This window comes from Rhea americana, unplaced genomic scaffold (genome assembly GCF_003343005.1).
Source record: "Rhea americana isolate MKP2758 unplaced genomic scaffold, rheAme1 scaffold_55, whole genome shotgun sequence".
NCBI lineage: Eukaryota > Metazoa > Chordata > Aves > Rheiformes > Rheidae > Rhea > Rhea americana.
This window is the reverse complement of record NW_028186701.1, coordinates 4,468,509-4,488,893: the sequence shown is the minus strand read 5'-3', so window position 1 is coordinate 4,488,893 and position 20,385 is coordinate 4,468,509. Positions and strand designations below refer to the sequence as shown.

The 20,385-nt window shown below is 37.0% G+C and overlaps 1 protein-coding gene across 1 annotated transcript in view; it reads right to left on the bottom strand.

Moving 5' to 3' along the window:
- RNGTT (RNA guanylyltransferase and 5'-phosphatase) overlaps positions 1-20,385 on the bottom strand; it is a 189,205-nt gene that overhangs the window by 13,496 nt on the left and 155,324 nt on the right. The window lies entirely within an intron of this gene.

Genomic DNA, 20,385 nt, shown 5'->3' with positions numbered 1-20,385 from the left:
TGACACCAGAATAAACCAAAATAAATTTAAACTAGAACACAAAGTAGCAAATAATTGCAAGCGAGTCTTTTAAACCCACCTTCACTTTTAATGACGYGCAGCTTTCAAATGACAACCATTATGAATCATGTTCTTTCCCTCCATTTAGTTCACAAAGATGCTAGTTTTATATGCTTAAATTTTTTTCATAAATCAAAATTCACCACTGAGCACAACCATGTTAACACTACAAGGAAATTTGTTTGCTTTGTTAAATTGAGCTTCAAAAGCATCAACTGAACATACATTTGTGATTACAAGTAATGCCTATTCTTATATCCATTCAAAATGTTTACTTTATTACAGCTTATTATAAATGTACTGTCTAAAATGCAGCAGCATGACTGTTCAATTTCCAGGCCATAATTTTATGATAATCATATGTAATATATTCATGTGTCTACTCCACTGCCTAACAAAGCCCAGACTGGTTTGTTAGCAGCTCTGCTTTCCCCATGGCTCAAATTTCTTTGCCTCAAAACATTACTGAATAACAACATTATGAAAGATTTGATCATAAATTTTGCTTTGTATTCCTACACTACAGTAGGCATACAAAGAAACATACACCATTAGAAGCTCAATTTGGTGTACTGACACTATCAAATATTGGTATCTAAGTGATATGTAAATTATTAAACATGCTATGCTAGCATTATTAGAAAGGTGGGGGTGGGGAGCAAGACTGTAAATTTATAAATGTTTTCAACACCTAGAAATTTTATTACTACTTGCAAATGTTGAGATGGATGATAGAGAATGTGCGAAGACTAGATCTAAGTGTGAGACCTAAGAACATGTGAAAACCAGAACTAAGTAAATTTCCTCTTAATCTCCAATATTTAACATGCTTGTTGGTTTTTGCCTAGGATACATTTATAGAAAATAGTCAATGTTTTTTTCATAATATATTTCAGAGATATTTTCTAGTAATCGACAAATATGACACTAGAACATACAAAGAGGTTTAATGGACTTGTCAAAAATAAAAATTCAGACAGTCCCTACCACCCTTCACTAGATTGAGTGGTTTGTCATCAACCAAGTCTCCTAAGAACCAAAATGTCAAGCTATGGAGGAGAGCTCTGTCTTGTTCACTGTAGCTTTTATACAATACTTGTAGTATTTAGTATTTTTTAAAAAACATCAGATCTTGAAATTACACAAGGCTCTTAGATCACAATAATATTTTTTAAAATAAGTTTTCAGTTTTTGTACTTATGGAAAGAAAGAACTTTAAATTTTCAAATATAGAATGACACAAAAGTCAAACAGCAATGATTTTTAAAAACTTGCCATTTGGAGAGGTAAGGCTTACACCAATTTCTAAGAGCTTAGAGTTCACAGCACTTCATTTTTGTCTCAGGTTACTACTAGAACAYTTAAATGAGAAAGCAAATAAATGCCTTAACAAATACTGCAATAATATAAAGCACAAACTCGAACAATAACAAAAAATAAAAATCTCTTCAGCAGTGCTATACAACCAAAAAAGCAAAGATGTAGGAAAGAAACAGGGTGAATGCCTTGTTGGGGATATTGTATGATTTTCACTGCGTTTTCAACCATTCTAAGATTTCAATTAAAAGGAAAGTAAGTTTTTAACTTTCTTCATTACTGATATTACTATCACACCATAAGCAGATCAGTGGCTACTGCCTTACTGCAGGCTTTCAAATATTAGATTTGATCAAAGCAACTGCTGTAGTGAAGGTCCTCAACTGCCCTAACTCACTCCTCAAATGCCTTTATAGCTTTGAGTCAGCATGAACTCCCTCCCTTTCTTAAATAGTTTGCCTTTAACTTCAAAGTCTAACTGGCTTTGAAGCTAAAATCATGGAAAACTTTTTTCCTTCTTCTTTAAAAATCAATTAAAGACATTCAGTATAAGSTCACCTATAACCTAAAATCTAAGTGTGCTGGTCTTCTTGATCGCCGTGGGACTACAGAAAGGAAGGGGCTAGGCAGGGGAGTAATGATGGTTCACAACCTGCAAAACATTTTATGGTGCCTGTCAATTGATGAGGTCAATCCTCTAAAAATAAAGGTAAGCAAGGAATACTCAATGAAAGGCACAAATTTGATGGTAAATGAGGCAGTGGGGAGGTTCTTACTGCTCCACCTTTCAAAGACTGCCTCTCTTTTCCACTCCTTGTTATTAATGATTGTGTGGATTTGGGAAACCAGATTTCCCAGGACACCATGGTAATGTGTGTTGGAGTGGGGAGAGAGGCAGACTACAGTAATTACAAGGCAGAGGAATGCACAGTAATTGACACACAATATTTATGGACTTAGAAGAACTACAATKGGCTTCAGAGGATTTTACAGATTTTGCCAGAGGTGATCTGAGAAACCTCTGAACTTCTCGGTCTGTTTGGGCAGCAGTCTATGTAGACAAATCAATATAAATTTTGTTTGAGTTTCTGCTTTGCCATGAACTAAACAGGACTACAACTTTGAATGATAAGTGTTGACAAAAGGAGCTACTTCATGATTTGRTAGTTGGTCTTTCCATATTCCTGAAGAATAAGAAATTTGGGGATGCCCTGTGTACTTGAGCACAGCTTTCCCGGCTTTTTTTTTTAATACTTTGTTATTGTATGGGAGATCAATAACAAAACAAGCAAGAAACAAATCTGTAGCCTTCATTGTAATTTCACAAAATGGCCTCAGTCAGTTAGCCTGCATGTGCTTAGACAAGCAAAACAAAGAGAAGTCCCTTGGGTTTTCTAGCCAGATGACACTTTCTAAAACCTCTGCTCACAAAGCTCTGGTCTGCAAAGAGTTCTGCATGGACTGACCCTTCAATCCTCAAGAATTCAGAGTCTAATTTGAGCTCTCTACTCAAGTGCTTAAGTTTTGTTTGAGTGCTCCTCTTCCCACACGTGAGGCCCAAGACTGAAACATTAGTTCTTTAACGCATACAACTTAAAAAAAAAATGTTATTTGCTTCTCACATGAGGTAACAGCATGACAAGTAACATCATAAACCCATTCTAGAGACAGCCAATGTCACAAACAATTCTTTAACATTCCAGTCAGGAAAAAATCAGTAGGAATAAATTAATTTTTAAGGGCTTTTCTCTGCAAGAATCAGCAGCACTGGAAGGAGATAAGGAAAGAGAAATAGTAAACAGGTAATAGCAGGGCACCTCTGYAACCAGTTGCCTGAGATCCTCAAAGTATATTTTTAAACATACAAACCAACTCCATTACTCTCCGTTATATAAAGAGTATTACATATATAATTCTGCAGTTGAAGAAYTCAAGGTTAAAAGGAATGGATTTGTCACACAGGAACGTGCATGGTGGGAAAATCCATGAATTGTTTCCTGCAGTTTCCTGCTATAACTACTAGCACTAATTACAGACTTTTTTCCTTAAAGTTTTGAATGAAATATTAACAAGCTAGTAATTAAGCWTTTATTCAGAATCTGTTTGTTTTAGTGTTAACTTTCATGTTGTAAGTCCAAAACTCCTGATGCACTGGTCTATAAACRTCCTTCTAAATTATTCAGAGATGTCCTTTGTTTTGCCTTCTGTTGTAGTTAAGCTCTGAAGCCTCTTTCTATGCATTAATGGCATCCAAAGCACAACTAGTAGATACACCTACACATACAGAAAGAGAATGTAATGATGTAGAAAAATACAGTAAGTTGTATCTTGCATTATTGTGTGTAAGAACAAAAACATTCTTGTCTCTGATTCTGCTTTTGCATATTCCTTGAAGGAATTTTTGCATATTGCTTGAAGGTTTCTTCAGAGCTTTTGTTTATAAAAAGAAACATATAGTTAAAACGCTGCCACAGTGGTCAGCAATCAAGTTTGGCTAACCATGACCCACTAACGAAAGTGGAAACAGGGTTGGACTTGTCTGTATTACTATTAGATTACAACTAAATAGGTTAACATGTGACACTAATTGGGGTACTTAATTTCTTTTGTGATGCGGCATCAAACATGCAAGGAATGGGCAGCTCCCCAAAGCAGAGAGGACTGTGGTCGAAGCCAGACACCTCTGGAAGACTGCCCGCACACCAGTACACTTGCMCTGAACAGCCATACCCTACTGGGGAGAGCAGTGGATGTTGTGTACCTTGACTTCAGCAAGGCTTTTGACACTTGTCTCCCATAGCATCCTCCTAGACAAGCTCAGGAAGTGTGGGTTAGAYGAGTTGACAGTGAGGTGCATTGAGAACTGGCTGAAAGGCAGAGATCAGAGGGTCATCATCAGTGGCGTGGAGTCCAGTTGGAGGTCTGTGGCTAGCAGTGTGCCCCAGGGCTCMGTACTGGGTCCCATCCTGTTCAACTTTTCCATCAATGACATGGATGAGGGGACAGAGTGCCTCCTCAGCAAGTTTGTAGATGATCCCAAGCTGGGAGGAGTGGCTGACACACCTGAGGGCTGTGCTGCCAGTCAGAGAGATCTGGACAGGCTGGAGAGCTGGGCAGAGAGGAACCTCATGAGGTTCAACAAGGGCAAGTGCAGRGYCCTGCACCTRGGGAGAAATAACMCTAGGCACCAGGACAAGCTGGGGGCTGACCTTCTGGAGAGCAGCTCTGCAGAGAAGGACCTGGGASTGCTGGTGGATGACAAGTTGACCATGAGCCAGCAATGTGCCCTTGTGGCCAAGAAGGTCAATGGTCTCCTGGGGTGCATTAGGAAGAGCATTGCCAGCAGGTSGAGGGAGGCAATCCTGCCCCTCTACTCAGCCCTGGGGAGGCCCCACCTCGAGTMCTGTGTCCAGTTCTGGGCTCCCCCGTAAAAGAGAGAGATGGAGCTCCTGGAGAGAGTGTAGGGCTACGAAGATGATCCGAGGGCTGGAGCATCTGCCCTATGAGGAACGGCTGCGAGAGCTGGGCCTGTTTAGCCCAAGGAAGAGAAGACTGAGGGGGAATCTTAACAACGTGTATAAGTACCTGAAGGGAGGGTGTCAAGGGGATGGGGACAAACTCTTTTCAGTTGTCCCTTGTGTCAGGACAAGAGGCAATGGGCAGACATGGACGCACAGGAAGTTCCGCCTGAGCGTGAGGGGGAATTTCTTCCCTGTGAGAGTGACGGAGCACTGGCACAGGTTGCCCAGAGAGGTTGTAGAGTCTCCTTCTCTGGAGATCTTCAAGGCCYGCCTGGATGCAACCCTGTCTAAYGTGCTCTAGGTGACCCTGCTRAGCAGGGAGGTTGGACTAGMTGATCTCCAGAGGTCCCTTCCAACCTTACTGATTCTATGATTCTATGATTGTGCTATAGCTTCGTGTCCTGCRGACGAGTTTTGCATTGCTTAACTGAGAAAACTGTCCAAGGCCCTTATATCCCTTCTATACCAATGCTGACTGCTCTGTTTCACACAGAATTTGAAGAACAGATTAAAAATCTTGCACCAGTGACCTACAGAAGTAGAGTGGCATCTCATGAATCTACCAACTGAGAGCATACTCAAGTATTTTTTATTACAACACACAAAGCTAAAAATCAATAGATTCCTTTACTGAAACAAATTTAATACTTCACCTAATCAACAGAAAGTAACATTTTTCTGAAAAGAAGTGACATTTTATTATAGCATTTGGTTGTTAAGTCACTGGCAGAAAATTTTTTATATACCAATTAAATAATAGTTCAATGAGGTTAGTGACATAAAAAGCWATACTGCATATCTAGAGTTTCCTCCCTAGTAAATGAAAGCATCTATAGCGCTTGGCAATACAGACAGAATGACTACTCAATGGTTCTAATAACACTGCCACATCTTTGATCTTCCCTTTTCAAATATTTTTACCCCGTTTTTCCCAAAGATGTAATGTGCTATTTTCTCTATAATCAACCCTTTTTTCCTTTGGAGAGGAGCAGAACTGGCATTTTGAAAACTTCATTTTGTTGAAATATAACACCACTACTGAGCTCTATTGCTCTTCACCTTTATTCTCATTTTATGCTAGAAAGATACACCTGCAGTAGTTTTACTGTTATCTAGCAAAAAGTAAATAAATAAACCCTTTGTTGACATTACATAACAAGATGCTACATCACTATTATTAACCTGAGTTGTAGCATATATTTCTCGCTCTCAGATGTAATAATTTACAAATACTATAATAATTTGAGAGTACTTCAGAGGAATGATATTTGTGAGCCTTGCAAAGACACATGTGAAAACAAGTATGATGAAAAAAATCATGTAATTAGGTATTCCACTGTAATTTATGTAAATACAGGATTGAAATAGGAATGCAAAAAGAGAAGATCTTACCTGGTTTGCTCTCTAAATATAGTTTGATTTTTCCCTAGGGTAACTCCCTTCAGGGTATCAAAGGCATACTTCAAATTGTAGATGTGCTATTTATCATCTTCTCGTGTAGGAAATAAACATCTTTATTTTTACTAGTAGAGAATTTCACCTTTTTGTAGACAGGAGAACCTTCTCTGGGCCCAGTGTAGTTTGATTCCTTCTTCCTCCTTTATTTGCTGACCTTCTGCATGAGTTGGTATTTTTGTCATCAGAAGTCTAATAGCACCTATGTTTGCAGGACATAGCAGGTTTTATAGATTATATTTGAGGATGTAAATGGTGGAAAGGACTGGATCTTAGGAAATCTATTAGCAGTAGCAAAAGTGACACTTAAATCRCAATGCTTGTCTGTGGGGAATACTATACTGGAAATGCTCACTTGTAGTTAAAACAGCAGTACCATAAGAATTTGTTTTACTCCAGCCTTTAATCTCATGATTGAAAATGCCCAGAGAGGCAGGCGAGAAAGTGCATTTACAGAATTATTTCAGGTACTTAAATTCAGTACCTCGCTTCCCGCTCTAATCCGCTGAAAGAGACTGGCACCTCTCCGAAGTGAGCCAAAGGACATCGGGGGCAGGTGCCAGGCCCTTTTCTTACAGGTTCCCTGATCTCCCCTCTGGAGTTTACTATCCTCCACTGCTTSTGCCGGGAGCCTGTGGGTATACGGTAGCTGAAATTAGGCAATGTCACTATCTGCCTTTATGGATATTACAATTACACAGGATATTATCCACAAGCCTTTTTCCTTTGTAAGCCGATATYCTGCATAATTATCTCATTTGATATTTCTTCTGCCTTCTATGTTATTGTTTCTGGGCCTATTCTTATTCATTTATCTAAATTTAATCTGTCTGTGCCTTTTACTAGTCCTAAAAGAGCACAGTACCCCTCAATATGATAATTTTGCCRTCAACTGTTTTTCTACAATCTTATCGGTATCTGACATTTAAAATATTTCTCATTCAGAACGTTCACTATGTGTTTTATATGTATTATAAAGAAAGGTCTCAGCAGCAATTTCCTCATCAAAGAATTTTCCTGTTATAACATCTCCCACCCTTTACAACTTCAACATCTTGATTTATTCATGAGTAATTTATTTTAAAGAGATTATCATCTGCACTTTGCAAAGGTACTACAAGTTCAAGCTCATTTATCAAACTCAACATAATTTGTTCAGTTTTGACTCAAAATAACTCAACCCTAAACAGCTTAACAAATTTAGATCTATTCCAACTATAAAAAGTATAGGACAACAACACTCTGTCCTGTTCCCTTCCCCTTTTTCCCCCTAGTAGCCTGATCTTGGCTGTTGTTCTTGGGATACTTTAAAAACAACTAAGAAATGTTTTAAAGAGATCTAAAATATCTTGTCCAAATGCCTTTTTATTGTCCTGTTCCATTAGAATAAATTTCTACTATGGTCTGATTTTTATAATGTTTTTTAGAAAATATTTGTGTATCCATTGTTTCTTCCCATTATCCATTCCACCTTTAATATCTTTTACTTCATTTGCCTGAAGTACCAACAAATGCCTCCGGTCTAATACAGAAATAAAAGACAAACAACTGATTTCAAAAATCACAACAGAGATTAATCACAAATATGACAGGAAAATGAGAATTACAGAAGGAAACAACAGTAAAGACAGACAAATAGGACATGACTTTCTCTGAAAAGATGGCATCTCTATGAGTTCTCTAAACTGCCTAAAAAACCAAGAAGCTCAAGCGTATCTGCTATACTGTWGAAGACTGTATATTGAAGAAAATGCAAATCCAGTTGGATTAAGCATGATGATGTCTATATTAAAATAAAAACTGTGTTTGCTGCAACTCAGTCAAGCACAGTAACTAGCCCCATAAACCACTATTTTCAGCAAGATATCTACAGAGGTACACTCAAAACAGGTTTGACAATGCAGTGAAAACAGGATTACAGCTGCAGCAACAAATTATCAATTTCAAGAGTTTAAAKATCTTTCTTCTTGGATAAATCATCCTCCTTCTGCAAGGTCACTTTTGTAAAGCCTAAGAAAGCAAAGAGAAAAAACAGCGCCAGCTCAAAATCAYAAGAGAGCCAGAACGCTCTTGAACATGGAAGTCTGGGAAAGAATAACATGACAAAGATGATGAGGACAATAAGAAACCAAATCTTGCTGTAAGACACAATACATCCAGCAGTTTTCACAATTAATTGATCGGTTATTCTGCTGTGAGAAGTGTGATGATGAATGTAATGCAGATGAGAAACATCTGCAATGTCTATGCTCATTTACTGTAAAACAAACCTCCCATTCACAGTATTTTTCTCAGTAATTTTTTACTTGGTGGTAGTGGTAAGCATTAACTGTGTGCTTCTGTRACACAGCTTAGCCCATTTGTTTTGCCATCTCTTCAATTCAGAAAATTAAACTATTTGTGTATTAACAATAAGCATTTTTTAAAATAATGAGACATAATTTGCATGTCCCAATGTTTAGATTTATCATAGTATGTTTTCATATCACTTGGCATAGGCAAGCTACAAGCACAATCTGCATATCACTTTGAAATTCCAGTTTTCTGTATGACTGATATTTCTCAGAATAGCATWCAATATGGGGTCAATTAAGTATAGTAAAATATTTAGAAAATTACTCAGAAAGGTAGGACACCAGAGAATTCAAGAAGGCATACAAATACAAAAGAAGAAAATTGCRAAAACTAAAGTACAACAGCACATATATTGGCTACTGCTGGTTTCAAATCTCATTATTTATAAAACGAAACAAAATAGGAAAATCCAAATCAACCATCCATAAYGTGATGCTGCATTGCTAGCTGGCTTTGCCTCATAGACGTTACAACAAGAGCACGGCAAGCAAAAGAACAGAAGAAGAAAAGATAAATGGCCTTTGGGACTGCTGAAGAGTCACTGTCGGTTAGTGTCACTCCTGGAATAGGAGACACAGAGGAGACGAGGAAGCAGGGAACGTATGCCCATCAGAGGGCAGGAATACACCTTTCAAGCATATATTCATGTTTTGTTCCTGGATTCCTCAGATGTCCCATGTGGTGCATTGCTACCTGCTGGGCTTCCCTTTCTAACAGCCATCACGTGTGACACGTACATTATTGCACAGTCTCCTGGGCATCACTACGTATAACAGGTACGCAGTGGCAGCTCTTCCATCAGCCCGCCACTCCTGAACTTTGCTACTACCACAGCCAATCTTGCCACTTTCAACTACTCTTCTTCTTTGCTATCATTCTTTTAAAAGTAGTTATATAGCTTTGAACAATCTATAAACCTCTTAAAATTTGGACATTACTGGCAACACCAGCTTCTCCCAGTTCTAAGTTACGCTCACAAATTGTTAGTTTATCCAGATCTTTTCTCTCAACATATACCACACACTCCATTTAAAAATCCATACTGTCTCATTAAGTGAAAATAGCTGCAAAATGACTTCAAAGGAAGAAACCCATTGTTCTTCTAAATAAACATTTTAGTGAGGAAAATATAGCATGTTTTATGAAAGAGGATTATACAGTCTCTGAAATGTAATGCAATTCTCTTAATGGAAAAAAAMCATGTCTTTTTATATTTTTGATATTATGACAAAAGCATTCATTTACAAATGATCATTTAATCATTTAACACAGGAAAACAAACAAACAAGAACCAAAGAATGAAAGCACTGAAGCTTTTGTATAATGCAGTAAGAGTTACAGCCATAGGAAATCATGAGGAAAAACTGACTAGTATATTGTATGTTAGTATTATTGACAGAAATTAGCTTCTGTTTTCAACTAATAATAACGTATGCTCAGAAATATCAAACTGTACAATTTCCTAGTAAACACAATAAATGATACAAGTTTCATATATCCTTAAGAACTAGCTAAATTTGACAGTGCTGATTGCTTATACTCTCAAATGTCATAGAATCAGAAAATTCAGGTTAGAAGGGACTTCTACGGATCATCTATTCCAACCTCCTTCTATAGAGGGCGATAATTTTAAGGTTCAGCCAAGTTGCTCATGGTCTTTCCTGCTTGAATTTTAAAAGTCTCCAAAGATGGAGATTTCACGACCTGTTGTACTACTTCACAAATTAGGCAACTGTGCTTTTATTGTGCTTAACCACCCTCACTGTGATTTTTTTTCCTCATATCCAATTTCCCTTGTRTCACTTTTTTCCATTGTCTCTTCTCTTTCAGAAAAAGCCTGTTTCTTCTGCAAATCTATTTGAGGTGATGGAAGACTGCAATTAGCTCCCACCATTGCCTTCTTTTCTCCAGACTAAGCTATCCCTATTTTTTTTAACCTTTCTGAACAGTTCATATGCTCCCTATCATAGTGATCTCCTGCAGGAATCGCTCTGGTCTGGTGATTTCTCTTGCACCAGGGAGTCCAGAACAGCATGCAGTACTCCAGATGTGATCTCACAGGTGCTTGACTAGAGGACAATAATGATTTTCCTTCATCTGTTGGCTATGTTCTATCTAGCTCCAGCTCTAGCCAGGATGAAGTTGGTCTTCATCACTGCAAGGGCACACTGCTGGCTAATGTTCAACTTCTTGTCGCCAAGAATCTCAGGTCCTCTCTGCAGAGCTGCTCGCCAACCAAGAAGCCTCTAGTCTGTACTGATGCATAGGGTTGCTCTGTTCCAGGTGCAGAACTCTGCATTTCCTACGTTAAACTTCAAGAGGGTCCTTTGTCAGCACTTATTTTTCTAAGTTTGCTGAGAAATGAGGTATTATCATACTAATGTTCTATTGCAAAGATGTACTTGTATTCCAAAATCCAGGAAATGGGAGGCTTAAAGAACTGCAATCTGTTCATTTTTGCAATACTCATCAAAAAAGCATTTGAAGATTTTTTTCTTAAACAGATAATAATGAAGTAAATAGAAAACTGAAAAAAAAATATTAAAATCTAAAGTAATTCAGCAATTAGTTTAACCTTTCCAGAAGGCTTAATTTACTCTATGCTAAGCAAGAACGAACTTGGATTGATYTTCAAAAAAAACTAATAAGAACTGAAATAACAAAAGCTGCCCAATAAAACAAAACAAAAAAAGAAAAAAAAGAAAACATAGTCCAAAATCAAGCACCAATTATTCTATCTTATTGGCAGCAACAACAGAAATCTGCAGAGGTAATCTTCCTAAAGCTGTGGACTTTTACGGAACACCACATGCTTTACAAAGAACAAATTTTTTAACTGAATTCATAGACATAATCATGAGAAAAAGCAAAACTGGGGACTCTCTGATCCATCAGAACACAGTGAATTCATAAACTACAGTCCATTAACATTTTGTTCCTACGGACAACCATTGTGACAGTATATGAAATCATTTCTTTGCAGTGTTCATGCAAACTGTTACTTTTTTCCTGTTTATGCTGACATTTTGAAGGCTAGATTTTTTTTCTTTCTTTTGCAAGAGAGTTTATAGAAGGCATTCTCGCTGTATGCTGACATTTATGTAATATATACACACAGAAAAGATGTATTACTATTCATTATTATTATTATTATTATTATAATAGAGTCTAGCATTCCCAAGCATGATTGAGGGCTCTCATATTCCAGTGACTATACAAATACACAGGCAATCAGGACCCCACATCCCTAACAGCTAGCAATTACTTTTGAGAAAACCTGCAACAAAGAATGCCAAGATGTAGAGAAGTGAAAGAGAATCAAGGGATACAGAATTAAACCATTTCTTTATTTAATTCTTAAAGTAATGGTTCAAAAGTATCCTACTCTCAAAAAGGAGCTAAATTTGCTATCTTTAACCAGCATAAAACTTAGGAATCAGCAGTGAGTGATTTCTTGGTAACACCTTACAACACTTCCAATTTGCAGTTTGTTCAGTGAGTCCTGTGTAGCAACTTCCTCCACACTCTTTACAGAAGAAAAACTGTGTGAATGCTATTGCTGTCACTATTTCAGAATTTTATTTTTAAATGTGTTCAGATTATTGTTTAAGAYACAAAGTCAAAGAAATACACCTTGAATTTAGGAAGGAAGGTTTTGGTATGCAATCATACTTAGATTCTGTGAAGTTCACTTGAGGCCCGAGGTTGCCCTCTTGAAAACCCTCTTGCTACTGAGAATTAACTTTAAGAGTAAAGTAAAACCTTACTGCATTACTGATGAATGCAAATACAGCCCTTCAAYCAAAGTCAGGCAACTTGTTAGGCATTGCAAACCATGCGTGTGCCTTGAAGATAAAGTTAAGATGTTGAATTTGATTCCGCCTTTCATGTGAAATCAGTACAGAGGAAAGGAATGAGTGGGAAAGAAAGACAAGTTCAAGCACCTRAGGACATGATATTATATAACTCTCCCACAAAGAGACTGTAAATCTTCTGGCAACTATAAACATTAGGAACACTTAAATTCCCAYTAAMTTTGGAAGTTTATTTTGGCAGTCARCCCCACTTCTCAGGTATTGATGCTAAAGCCATTTCCGTATGTTGACTTCTGCAAGACACACAAATATAGGTAGTTTTCAAGAACGACAAACAGAGGAAGAAAAAGGAAGACAAAAGAATTCCTTATGTGGCTTCTCAACAACTAAATACTAGCAACTCCAGTGATGCCCAGTGCAGCTGCCATGTCCTGCAAGGGCAAAGAAGATGTGAAAAAAACTGTCACAACATCTCACAAAACTCTCTATAAAATATCAGAGGCACCAATTCTGGAGACTGTTAACAAACATTAATAATGCTAATGACTTTAACCCATACATACATTTTCATCTCCAGAAAAGGTAGAATATAGCTTAATCAGAAGTACTTTGGTGTGTGTTTTAATTCAGAGTTACTGTAACTGTGTTTAATGAAACATAGAGACTCAGATTATGAGGTCTATCTTCTTCTTTCACAGTCATCAAATCATGTAATTATCACATTCCTTCTTACAAGCACAAAGGCGTTTGCTCTTAGTGCAAATCAGATCCAGATCTGTTGTTCTCAAAAGTCCAAGATATTCTTYAGTTTTCAGAATAGTTTAAATTGATTTTCTCCCTTCCTTCTTCCTACTGCCTGTATTAAATTTTGCTACCATATCTGTATACAGAAATCATAATCTTTCTTACATACTGWCTTGCTAAACTAAACAAGCCAAGCTAACACTATTATTTTCTTATTTGATGGGCCTCCGTTCAACCCAGTGGTGCCTCTGTCCTCTTTCAGTTTGAAATCATTTGTCTTGTATGTGAGCAACTAGAATGGCACAGCTACAGATGAATTTGTATTTCCTTCTTCTCAGGAATGGCTCCCTCCAGAGATTCTAGGGCTACATTTGCTTTTTTCATGGCTGCACCAATTCCATTTCTCTCAGTGCCCCTAAAAGAAACTATGGTCTTTTTTGAGTCACATCACTGTCAAATAAGGAAGCCTCAGAAGGTAGCAGACTTGTCTGTGGTCTCTAGGTCACCGTAATTTTATGCTTTCAGTTATTATTACATTTCATCCTACCTCTATTAGCTAGACTGAAGGTTCAGCCAGTCCTCACTGTGCCAATTCTCCTTTGCACTGGCAGCGCCTTCAAATTTTCATTAGCAGTACATAAAACCTCAACCAAACCAAGCTTATTAATAAAATTATTAAATAAGCTTGTTTTCAAGGTTAATCCTTGGGTAGCTCTACAAGCAAAATGCTTCCAACCCAACAGCACCCCACTCAGCAGAACCTCCTAACCACCAAAAATGATTTTTCCAGTGTACTGGCAGCTTATTCTGTGGATAACTAAGTCAAGAGTGAACTGCAAAGTCATGCCAAGGTGACCAGTTATTTTTCTCAAACTAAAAGCATGATATCCTTATGTTTCATTCTAGGGCATTTCATATCACAGAAAATACCCTAACAGTGCAAAATAATAAGAAGGGGAGAGAGGCAGCAGAAATAACAGATTACGATAAACTGGAAATCCTTTYCTGCTGTGGTTGTGAAGGTTAAGAACTCTGTCAATATTTATGAAAGTCCAATAAGCAGAGCGTCATATAATTACCGTGCCAACATACTGTTAGTTGCTGCCAATAGGCACAGAGGTAAAACTTTTACATGTACTTTGCTAAAAGATTGCACAGACCAGGTASAGCTTTGCCAGGGTAGCAATTAGGTGGGTGGGGAAAACTGGACCAGTTCTCCTCCTAAGCTCTGAACAGTCCGGACAGCTGTGCTCTAACAAGGTGCTGCACATCTGCGCTTTGGGATTAGATTAGCCAGCACCAGCTTGCCCAGCTTTGGGACTAATTGATAGTAGAAGTCACTGACACCCAGGGAGCAGAAACATGCGAGGTTCAGTCAAGAAGTCAGCAGCTACTTCTGGCTTAAGAAATGAGCTCTTGAAAACAGTAGGTCCATGATTTCACGTCACTGTAGCCTTCATTTGGGGAAAAAAAAAAAAAAAAACTGCTGTGCAAATTGTCACCAATCACTTGGGCAATCACCTACAGATAGATATTTCATATTGCCAAAGGAGTCACGAATGAGATCTACCCTGGTACTCAGAAAGAAGCATTACTTCATCCTCTGTGTCTGAACAAGGGTGAAGCAGCTGTATTGAAGAAATTTCAGCTTTTGAGAATACTACAGTAAAATCACTGTACTTGTGCATCTTAGAGTAGTGGATCAATACGTATTTAGAAGATCTACTGGTTTTGATGCGATCAGAGAAATTATCTGGGCCAATTAGCCATTGCAAGGCCTCTCTTTGCTAGATCTTTACTATGTTATACTATGTTTTTGGTTAAATGTGTACTTACTGAAGGAAAATGAGACAGTTGGATAAATAACTTATTTGAAAAAAACTGTAAYCTCAGAGTGTACATGGTAGTTTCATCTACCACAATCAGCAATACTGTTCTTAAGCTTGATAAAATTGCAGATAACAGCTACGGAGCTGCAGGTCAGAGTACAGAGCTTTATTCTGTGCTAGTTCTTGACATACCAACTGCTGTAACTACAGCAGCAATTTCCCCAGAAGCAAATTTAAAACTTTCAGATTTTTTCCACAGTGCTCATAGCATAAAACCAAAATATTAAGAACACATCACTACTTCCAAAATACTCTTTTCACCATATCCGTCCTCCTATTCTATTAAATTCAACAGTTCTATTRTGAACAAAGTAGTATTTATAATATAACTTTTTAATAACTACTCTTAAAATAAAACTAAAAATAAAATAGCAGTAATTAATCTTTATTTAAATGGTAATTTAGTGTGTTAAGAGCCCAAAATGAAACTGGTCATTAACTCAATAGTAAAGACTGCCAGAAGATTCATTACTGATTAATAATGGAGAACACAGTGTACTGAACAGCTTCCTTTAATCCCAGAAGCAACTAGAAACTGAACTGCAAAAACTTTCAATCATAATGAATTGGTGAAGCAATATAATTTTTTTATAGAAGTTTTAATTACCAGATAGAGTGTACCTAAGTTTTCCTTTTAATCTACATTGATCGAGTCTCCCTTTTAAAAACATTTGGATATATATATCATGAATATTTTTCGTTCTATAAACAGTTTAAAAATCCTGTAACATACTCTTTCATCAGGTGACTATTGTCTATGCTGGAACACTTAATTTAATCACCTCTAATAAATACAGAATTTGTATGATAAAATTGTTGCTTTAATAACTTTTACTGCTGGTAAAGATTACTAACAACATTTAATATAAATGGATTTAAGACAGTTTGCCAATTAACCACATGGGATGTCAATATTTTATTTTGCTGATCAACATATTGAACTTCAGAAACCTTAATTTTATCCAGTTTTTAAGATGGATATTTAAATATGACCACTTTTAAGATTCCAAGAAAGYTGAAAATCACTGAACTGCTCTTAAGTTGTTTGCATGGACATTTAAGTATGTAACAACAATTACTAATGAATGTTTATTTATAACTACCTAAACGGGAAGAGATACAAAAGGTAAACATATTTACAGTGAAATTGTTCTACAAACCCTCTGAACAGATGCTGGAGTTAAACAAAAAAMCAAAATAATTAAATTAAGAAACAGAATAAAATAAGGAATTACATCAATTCCTTCAATATAAACTTAAAGAACAGCCTTCTGAAAAWGCAAATAGGAATTCACTGCAATTGTGAATTTGACTTTCCAATAATTCATTTAATACTACTGATATAGATATCACTTTTGCTAGGTCATGGAACTTACTGAAACTCACTGAATAAAAACTCCAAAATAAGAGCAATAACAAACATTTTACAAATAGTTAAGGGCTCTGAATCAAGAACTCTATTCAAAGTAGTAATGTACAAAATCCCATATCATCTATGAATAGACGCATAAAACTACATTCCACATTACTGGAAARAAAAATTCCAGACAGATGTGTCTTGCTCTAGCCAAGAAAGCACTCTTTTTCAATTTCTAATTTTTCTAATTTACCTAYTATCAGATCCAGGATTCAAAAACTTCAGGAATGAATACTTCACATTCGTTTCAATAATGAAGTACAGAGACCAAATATCTGACACTATTGCTGATATCACACAAAGCAAGTCAGGAAAAAGGAGATAAGGTAATTTCAGTTAATATAACCACTTCATCTATGTCTCAGAAACATTATAAATATATATATATATATATATATATAAATATTAATGAATTATTGCATATGAGAAAAAAAAGACAGAGAATAATGGTCTTAGAAAAGATGTTAGTATTTCAAAAATCTTTTTCCAGACTTGCCATCTACAAACTTCATCAAAGACACTGTGCAATTATCTTCCTGTACAGTTCAGACTTGTTTGCCTTTGGGCAGGGAATCTCTCACCCCCTCCCCCTCTGTCTGTCTGCAGTTATATATGTACATAAACTGAATTAGGAATTTTTAAGTACTAACATGGCAGTTTATATGTCTAGTATGAATATTTCAAAGACCTGGTAACATTCCTATTTGTCCTACTGAAAGCACACTAAAATGCTATTTGAAGTACTGGTGTATAATAATGGCTCACTTTGAGCAATAAATCTACATTGATAGAGGAGCACAGTGGTTTTGTACATTCCTTAATGCACAGTTTTGGCATGAAACGCCTAACCTTAATAGAATACCTTAATACTCAGGATGTTTGCAAATGAACATGAGCAAGTAATTCATATTACAAGAGAGACCAACATATCACACAGTGAGCAAAAGCAAATCTGAGCTATAAGGGTACAAAGAATCAGTTTTAAGTACATTCGAAGACAAAGTTTGGGCTGCAGGTCTTTTAACTGATGGAATTATTAGCAACCACGTACTAATGATTTAAAAAACTACTAATGGAAGAATTAAAGCAACTCCTGCCAACAGTTCCTAAAGAGCATTGTATATCTCCAGAATATATGTTTATTTTAGCAGCACCAACTCCTATGGTAATATATTACTGCTTATTTTTTGTTGAAGACATCTAAAAGGTTGGAACCCTGCTTGAGCAGGGGGGTTGGACTAGATGATCTGCAGAGGTCCCTTCCAACCTTACCCACTCTGTGAGRCTCTGTGAAACCCTATCACTGCACACCAACACCTCCTGTGAAGCAGCTGAAGTCTCTCTAGAATCTCCAAAAAACCTGTTACGAGTCTCTATAAAAAAAACTCATCTCTGTTATACGTATGCCACTTCCCAGTTGCAACTAATACTATAAACCATAAAAAAAAWGTTTCTGAGACGAACTAGCTTACCATTTTAGGATTACCTTTAGCATCAGGAAATAAGTTGAGCAACAGTGYGCAAATTTACATCTTACTGATAAAGAACTATCCTTCTGTAGTTACAAAAATAAATGCTACACTTTAGACAGTRCAGCTACCTGGAAATAGCTCCTTTGAACATGTTTATGTAATCTGCACATGATTTAGTGAATAAATAATGCTTTGTTTTCCCTAGATAGTAACAGAAGGCTATTTTGAATATCCAAAATGTCTTCTCTGTGACAAACATAACATTTAGGATGAAAATACAGTGGTTCATTAATAGAAATTCAAATATTAATCTTCTCAAATTAAGAATATGTCAAACATTTATCAAGCATCACACCATAAATAAGGTATGAATGGGAAACAAAGCAGAAAACATTGCTGTGCCCATATCTTGAATACTGTGTGCAGTTCCCTAACTTAGAAAAGGCAACAATAGAAATGCAGAAAGGTGGAAAGAATAACGTGTTGATTAAAGGTACCGAACAGCTTGGATATAGGRAGTACTAAACACATTAAATTACTTCAGCTTGGAAGATGYAAGACTGTGATAATGTGAAAGAGAGGATAAAATCACGAACAGAGAATGACTGCCCACCATTTCGCACAACRTAAGGTCTAGCTTAAACCAAACTGRTTAGGAACAACTTTTTTATTCTGTGGGTAACTGAGCATGGGAACAAGTTGCTCAGAGAGGTTGTGAAGTCTGCTTCCTTGAAGATATTCAAAACCTGCCTGGTYGCGATCCTGTGCAACAAGCTCTAGGTGACCCTGCTCRAGCAGGGGGGTTGCACTAGATGATCTCCAGGGGTTCTTTCCAACCTCAACCATTCTGCAACTCTGTAACAGGTTTAAAAGAAGTAAAATTATACTTCATATACWCTGCATACATGTGTGTACTTTGTATACACCTATACCACTCATGGTAATAGTATGGCTTTGTATGTTGAAAATGTAGTGGAAAATCCCTTGGATAAATTCAAGAAAGGTCCAACTAAGTCTGTTAAGCACACCCATGCAGATACAACTTCCAGTTGTGAAGTCATTTCCCACACTGCAAACTGGCAGAGAGTGGATGGCATTCTTTACATTTACCCTGTACTTATACTCCTTTCCTAAGCATTTGTTAACACMGCTATGGGATGCAATATTCAATCTTGCGCTTTGACCCTGTACACTTAACAGCATCACAGCCAGTCTGTGAGCAGAACGGCTTCTCCTTGGCTGCCAGTGGTGCGCAGAGCACCACGGCTGATTATAAATACCTGAAAAAGAGTGTAATACAAGCCTGTTAGCTTTCAAATCCACCCAGTGAATTTATAAACTCTTCAGAGCTGTGGGGAATACCTCACCATTTTGCTTCTTAGCATGAGAAGTAGATGAGGCAGGCAGTGGGGCCCAATTTGGAAAGGGAGAGCAATGCGAGAAGTCTGGCTAATATCATGCCTTCATGCCAATCCTTCTTCTATGAGAAGGATGAGATTTTTCCTTTGCTGCCTGACAGATCTGGGTAGCATGGGCCCTCCCTCCTCTGCTCAGCCAGAAATTATGCATGTACATTACCTGAAAAAATCATAYTGTCAAAGCTTGCATGACACCTATAATTAGTCATTCAAGATATGATTAAGTTCCCTGGTTAACCATAATGAAATTTGGGGGAAGCAACTCCTGGAAGATGGCTCTGAGTGGGACCAGTTCCTAACTCTCAATATAAGAAATAAATAAATAAATAAATAAATCAGTCAGGCACTTCACTCCTTAGGTGTTCATGGATAACAGCATGGTAGCAACAGTACTGGGACTACAGTAAAGGGTTGGAGACCAATGGCAGCCCTCTATGAAGATTACAAAAATGACATACATTTCAAAGAAGGGATAATCTTCACTAGGTAAGTTATTGCCASATCATCCAGAAGTCTACAGAGCTGTAGTTTGCTAAAACAGATTCCTGATATCTTTTATCTTGGAGGTGATAAGTTGTCTTGTTGACCAAGTGAGGTAGAAGTCCCCTCTCTGAGTTCTTTATATACTTTTGTTTATTTATGTAAACATTTAAACAAACTCTGAGGAGATGCAATCAAAAAAAAAATCAAAAATTAGGGATGGCAAAGGATCACATCTAGGTTTTAGAACTTAAGTTTCATTTTGATGTAAAAAGAAAACAAGGCATTTAAAATTCAGAGAGGCACAAGTGCGTGCACACGATGCAGGGAACAACGCTACCAACAGTGCAGAATACATAGTAATCACAGGCATCATTTGAGACAGGCAGTCATTTCCGCATTCTAAAACAAACACCACATTTCTACATGGCAGTGTAATGCC